Genomic DNA, 7539 nt, shown 5'->3' with positions numbered 1-7539 from the left:
CATTCAACGGCTGACCTAGATCAGTGTCACGTTTTGTCATTTTTTATCCTTTTGTTGCTAAAGCAAGCCTCCACTGTTAAAATAAACTGTCATTAGAACTATCGGGAAAAAACTATGCGCAATTTTTGGCATGCTGAAATGATGATACTTGAACCCCGAGGCAACCGTAGTTTAGTCATATTTATAGTTAGTTAAAAAAAAATTATCTGTAAAACTTATTTAGGAAACGGTAGAAGGACTGAGTGGAGTCCAATTCGGTCTGTAGTCATAAGAGTGAGTAGCTAAGTTAGGAAGGAAAGAGAAATTTACATTAAAAGACTGACAAAGGAGGCGTAAATTGTTCAGCTGTTTGATATAATTGATTGATTTAAACTACAACTTTGAATGTGATTGGCTCATTGAACTGTCTGATAACAGTGCTTTGACGAAGGGCTAACGCTCGAGACGTCAGCTTTTAAACTCTTTAAGGTGTCAAATTTACGTCATCAACTCAATTGATAATACTCAATAACCCTGTCCGATAATAAATTGGTACGTAAGTTAATGGAAAATAGGTTTGTATTAACTCGTTACAATCGAGGAAATTACGATTAATTCCGTTATTGGCTTGTTTCTTGAGAAGCGAAAATCGTTTTAATTGCGACACAAAAGCGAGATGATAAGGTTATGATTTCTCATGAACGAAATCCAATTTATAATTTATTAATGGTAGTAATTTTTTTTCTGGAGTCAAGTTAACGTGCAAAGTATTCCTTGACGCTCAGAAATATCTTGTTGTAATATTTTCGAACGTTGCTTGTCATTCTCAGTGATGCCACAACTGATTTATTAATGAAATCTGATGTAATCATACGTAGTGTTCTAAACTGTTAGTTCTTGCTGGTGTCCAGCTATTGCTCTTATTATCTCTCGGTAAACGATCAATAAAAATTCATGTTTTATACAAAACGTGAATACTACAGTCTAAGTGTTAAGTCCTTGCTGATGATAATGCAAGTTCACTTTCTTTCATTTTGTATCTTTTTTTGTGCGAATATATCATGAGATCCCCCTGCATTGCATACTATATCATCTTACGCAGGGTGATCATAACAATATATGTTGTAATCACGCCATCACCGTAATCACCAAAACCATTTTATTAGATTAAAAATTTCAGACAATACTCTACCTGTTCTATTATCACTAAGTACTCCTAATAAGTATCTTTTTTAGGAAGAAATCGTGGAAAATTCAGTACGAGGCGAAAAAGGATTTATTACCAATAAAATATCCATCCCAGGAACTCTTCCTTTTGTAACAATTAGTAACAATTAATGACTTAACTAGAATATGTCATCGAAAAACGATGGATAAATATGGCAAAATTAGAATGACCACCGTGAAATTAAAAAATGAATTAATTATAACTTTGAAAAATATATCGAACATCATGGATTTTATCTTAAAATAGTTTTATATCCATGATATCCATGTGAAACTAATTTATTCATGAAGCTATGCTGTCAAAAAGGGACTGAATTCGTTCGCTCCAAATGGCAGGTGTTAAAATGCCCGAGATTTTTTCTTCTGTAAAATAGTAAAGTTTTTATATTCTATCGCCTCATATGTTTTCCGAAAGTTACTCTTGCAGCAAATCAAACAGAAAGAAATGAAATTCGACCTATTTCAAGAAGTTTTAATCCATTCGCCTAAAATAACATTGAAATGATGAATCATTAGTGTGAATAATTTGAGAGATTTCCAACATAACATTCGCCGACCCTGCCGTTGCAATTAGAATGACTTTCGAAAACATCTTTTGTCCTCCAGAAGGCGCTGAGCACGCGAGTATAAAATAGAACGACAAGACTACATTTATTTTGGATGTACTCCTTGTGGCTTAAGAGAGAATTTTTCTGGAGACCGCGTGAAATCAAAAAAATGTGGCACATGCCTAGAAAAAGCCCTACCTTCATACTTCGCTCAAAGATACCTTAGGGTAAGTCTATAAACGTGGTATAATTTTTTTGTTCAGAACTGTTTTTATTTTCTAAAAAATCACCAAACACTATGTCGAGCCCCAACCGCCATAACAGTGGCCGAAATGAAGCCGACGAGTAGGGCAACAAAAACGTTATTCTTCAAAAGCGCAAAAGAAAGCAAGTCTTTCCGAATATTATCTATTTGTATACGAGGTATTAACAAATGATTTGAATCTAATAACGGGATTATTGACATAACTATGAATTATTGGCGAATATTTGAAAATCGCCAAAATTTGATTGATTAAAAATTTCATTTTGGAGCAGTTTTTCAATAAAAATTTTTCCTACTCGGTATAACTCGGAATCACTTGAGATGAGCATTTCTGAAAATTGGAAACGATGTTCTTTTCAAGGATATAAAAATTAATTTGGGGCTCTTAATTACTGCGAAGAAATAGCCCGATCTATTTCGTGCAAATCGCAACGCCGCCGTGTAAACAACCGCAGATAATCCAATTATTCTTTTATTATCGAAGCCATAATTTCTTCAAAATCTTACCGCTTTGAGCTGTGCTTTATCAGAAACTCAATATGTTACCCTTACTTTCTGAAACCAGTGATTAAGGAGTGATGTTTCCATTATTTTTGTTTCAAATCGCCATGTTCACTTGAAAAGTGTTTACAACGTCCGGCTTGACCATTTACAATACTCGGAGCTGTTCATAAATCATCGCAAACCATCGCAACTCTTGACTTATTTCTGCTTCCATACAACTCCAGTATATACAAAAGTCTTTTTAGCACGATAAACCAAGATGCTTTGATTGCTTACAGTTTCAGTTAAGAAACGTTTGGCTCCCCAAATGGCACAACGATGTTCACCAACTAAGTCGTGCGTCATCACTCATGTTTGTCACGCAATCACGCTAAACGTGCACAGGACACCCAGACAGGCATTCGTCTGCAGACATCGCTGTACCGAGTGCAGGGCCAACTAATATTTATTTCTTAGTCAGTGTTATGTTTTAAACAAAAACCTGCGCGAATTCACTTAAAAAACGTTGTAGATCTCTTTTAAGTGTTTTGAATCAGTGCCATTCTGAAAAACTACTTTTTGACGTTTTCGTAAATTTAGTCACCCCCTGGTACTGACTATACATGCGTTGTTATCGACTCTATTTCCACGACTTCGCGCTTGCAAAGATTCTATTTATCAATAGGCACTTCAAGCACGACGTTTAACGGCAAACGGCAAACGCAAGCTTGCCTTTCATTTTGTTACCTATTTATGGAATTCTTAAAAAAATCCTGCACAAAAAATAAAATAAAATAAATCGAACGTACTTAATTCCGTGTACACACGCCTAGAGACAGACGACAGATATTGAATTTTTGACGTTCGCGGGAAAAACAAACGTCATGCGTAACCTCTCAAATGACGAACTTCCCTGTTAACTAAAACAACTGGAAGTTAATTGTCTAGTGCTCCGTGATTATATACATCACCTACGTGTCCCTAGTGGATCGATAAGGTCTACCATGACCTTCAGTGGCAGGCAGACAGGTTCCACGGTGAGGCGTTCTTTTCTAATGACACTGGAAAAATTCTACCGAATATGTAAACAGAACAACAGACTAACAATTTCGTGCTTTATCTAAGCGCTTTGAACGTTAAACTTCACTAAAAACGTAAATCTTCGAGTCACAAAGTCGGCCGCTTGTATCAGGCCGCGAGACATTACGTGTTATTTGATATCGCCTGACTGTAGGTCATTACAATTACATTTTTTAAAGCTTTGGACTTACACAATCTCTGTTTTTTGTTTTTGTTGTTGTTGTTTTTTTTTAAATTTTCCTTACGATAGCGTGCTCATCAATTTAAACCTTTCGATTTTGTACCTTGATTGCTACGATGATAATGGCCATCGCTAGAAACTTGACAGTTTTTTTTCAACTCGAACTCGGAAAAAGTTGTTTCCCGTCCCTTAATCAAACAATTAATCGGCCATTCTCTGAGATCCCGAATTCTCGACAAGACAGAGGCGGCGTACCCTCGGAGATTCAAGAAATCAGGAAGTTCCTCCATTCCAGCTAACTGAATGGGTTTTATAAAGCAAAAAAAGAAAGAAAGAAAGAAAGAAAGAAAGGAAAAGAATACAGTGTCATATACTTAAGGTGTTTTCCTGGTCAATGAAACCAATATTCAAGCTACATGTAGTTCGTCACTGCTGACAGGTACAGCTAAAACAAAGGGCTTCGATCTTGCTCACGTAAGGCTGCTTACGATGAACTGAGATATCGAGATACCGAAATATTGGAAGGCAACGTGAATATCGATGCCCGTGCTAAAATGAGATCGACTTCCGATTCAACATCATTCACGCCCACAGCCTGTTTGTGTGCTGAGATGTCTTTCTCACATAAGCGCAGAGGGACTATAAGAGAAGCTTTTCCTGCAACTCGACTTCGCTTATCTTGGGAGCAGCATCCCCCAACAAATCTTTGAAAGGAGCAATTGATTTCCATTTGGTACGCTCACCTCTTAAAAAAATCGGCAGCCAAACGAAAACACCAATTTAGTTTGCTTTGGAAAATTTATGGCGCGACGCTCATTATATGGTTAGAAACTGTGCCTAATCTAATTTATTTTTTAGCGCTGAGTATTTTAGAAAGCTACTCCCAATTTAATTTTTCCACTCCTGCACCTGTCTACCCTGCAAGCCGTCACAATTTACAAAATAGGATAACACATTTTTTTACGTCGTTAAAAATTAATGCAGTGAAATTTCCTCTATGCTGTAGTAACATATACCTAATTCATTTAGCAGTCTAGGGTGATGTATGAGTGGTATCGCGCTTAAAAAATGCAAACAACGGTAATTTTAAATTCTGGATTTAAAACTTTTTCCCGGAAATAAAAAATAGGGGATAAGAAGGAAAGAAAATAAGAGCGTATTGGTAACCGAGCCTCCTTTCGAGTGACATGTTATTGCGTGACACCATCGCAAAAAACGAACGTCAATGATTCATTTCATCTGTCAGGATGCTCTGGCTCGTTCTATAAAAAACAAACTTCCATTCTTATTGTGAAAGGAAGACTTGTAAAATGTGAGTGTTCCAAGCTGAATATGGGTTATAACTGTCCAGCAATGCGACGTTTCCGGCAGGAACCTTCGTGAGATGTTTCCACTGTGATTTGGTATACACCGCCTGTAGTGCTGTACTATCGAAGCTGTTGTCAAGTCTCTTTATAACAAGATTGAGGCAAGGAACCAATCTTAGAAAGGTGTTTTTCGCCAGGTGAGCCTAAGAAATCCAGTTTACAATCTAGTATAGGTCAAAGCGATAAGATTTTGTTGGAATTATGGCTTCGATAATAAAAAGCCTAATTGGATTATCTGCGGTTGTTTACATGGCGGCATTGCGATTTGCACGAAATAGACCGGGCTACTTCTTCGCAGTAATTAAGAGCCCCAAATTAATTTTTATATCCATGGAAAGAACATTCTTTCCACTTTGTAAAAATGCTCATCTTAAGTGATTCCGAGTTATACCAGGTAGGAAAAATTTTTATTGAAAAACTGCTCCAAAATGTAATTTTTAATCAATCAAATTTTGGCTATTTTCAAATATTCGCCAATCATTCATAGTTATGTCAACAAGCCCGTTATTAGATTCAAATCATTTTTTAATACCTCGTATACAAATAGGTAAAATTCAGAAAGACTTGCTTTCTTTTGCGCTTTTGAGGAATAAAGGTTTTGTTGCCCTACTCGTCGACTTCATTTCGGTCATTTTATGGCGGTTGGGGCTCGATACAGTGTTTGGTGATTTTCTAGAAAATAAAAACAGCTCTGAACAAAAAAATTATACCACGTTTATAGACTTACCCTAAGGTATCTCTGAGCGAAATATGAGGATAGTGATTTTTCCGATCATGTGCCACCTCCCACGCGGTGGTAAAAAAAATTCGCTCTTAAATAGTTACGTTTCTACTGAAAACAGTCCTTGATGGATCGATGCTACTTGACAAAGGAAGAAATATTGAATTGGCCACTTGAACATCGGAAAATAAAGATTAATCACCAAGGTGTTTGTGTTCAAATTGTTCTAAAAATACTGTGGAAGCTTTACATCACTAAACTATTCATAGAGACATCATTTAAACAGAGACTAACTTCAGTTCACGCAAAGTGGCAGGTGTTTAACGTCTGTGCTAAAAAAAATTTTTCGCAGCTGTCGTTTTCAACGTTTTCCAAAAGGCCCCCTCTTTTGATTTCTGTTTTCTTTTTCTCTTTAGTTTTTAATTTTTGCCACCTTAAGGTGAACCTTTTTACACGATGTACGATTTTTTGGAAAACTACATCTATTATCTTTATATATTTATTTTTTCAAAAACATCGTGAGTTTTATGTTCCGATATAACAAACGATTGACGAGTTTTTAGCCAGGCTGAGAGCATGACATCAAAAATTATCCCTTAGTGGTCTCAGAGTTCTATCGTAATTAATAAACAAGAAGATAAACCAGCTTCAGTTAATATTCTGAGATAATAGCACTGAGTCAAGTCAACCAATCCTTCTTTACTGTTTTGTCGACCTGCTATGGTAAACGTAGAAGGGAAGTAATCATTTTATTTCACCGAGAAGAAAAGCTTACAATAAGCTTATCATAATGGCGATACGGACACCACGCTTCTCCTTTCCACCTGACGCATGATGTGAAAATGCGAGAGTTAGTTTTCCACGTATGTGGATCTAAATTGGAATTTAGATTCTGCTTGCTGGCAACCTCACCAAGTTTATCAAAATTAAACAAAACGGCATCTATATTAAAAAAAAAAGCAAAAAAATTCAACCGTCTCCCATAGATTCCCTCTGAGCCAACAAAGATCCCCCCTGTAAGGAAGACGAACGATGGCTATTTATCTACTAAGAGTTTGTCCCTGGTGTGATATAATTCCCTCATAAACATCAATTGAGCTCCAGTTGGCCATAAAACACAACAACGTTCAGAAGGAGTAAACTTTAATTGTCTACCATAGCAACTCACTGATTTAACAAAGATGCACCACTGTAATGAATTAAGGATAGCGGCTAATTAGCTATTATCTGTAATTATGTTTAAACAACCTTTCAGCTTCAGTTGGCCGTTGGCAACCTGCCCTGAACAAAAGTGCTTCACAACTAAAGAGAAGACCGGTCGGAGTCTGGCTAGGAAACAACGGGCACTTTCACTCAGGTATGTGTATAACTGTTCCGTAGTTTATTATACAATCTCTCTTTCAAGTTAAAATTGAAGTACGTCTGAAAAAGGTGAGCCAAACCCGTGCCTCCTCAATTGCAGATCTCTTTTTCCTGAAAAGGGTTAAAATAAGCCCTAAAATGAAAGGAAACTACAGAGACTAAAGTTCTCACCGGACGTTACAATGTACAGTTATGAACGATCTTTTCTTATGTACGAAGCCCAAATCCTTTAAAGGTAGCATTCCCTCGTCACCGAATTTTTAAAAGACGATTTTGAATGGATGACGAAACAGGTGAGTCTCCTAATTTCAAGAAATGTAAATTTT

This window comes from Pocillopora verrucosa, chromosome 5 (assembly GCF_036669915.1).
Source record: "Pocillopora verrucosa isolate sample1 chromosome 5, ASM3666991v2, whole genome shotgun sequence".
In the NCBI taxonomy this organism is placed as follows: domain Eukaryota; kingdom Metazoa; phylum Cnidaria; class Anthozoa; order Scleractinia; family Pocilloporidae; genus Pocillopora; species Pocillopora verrucosa.
Note: the sequence above shows the minus strand (reverse complement) of the source record.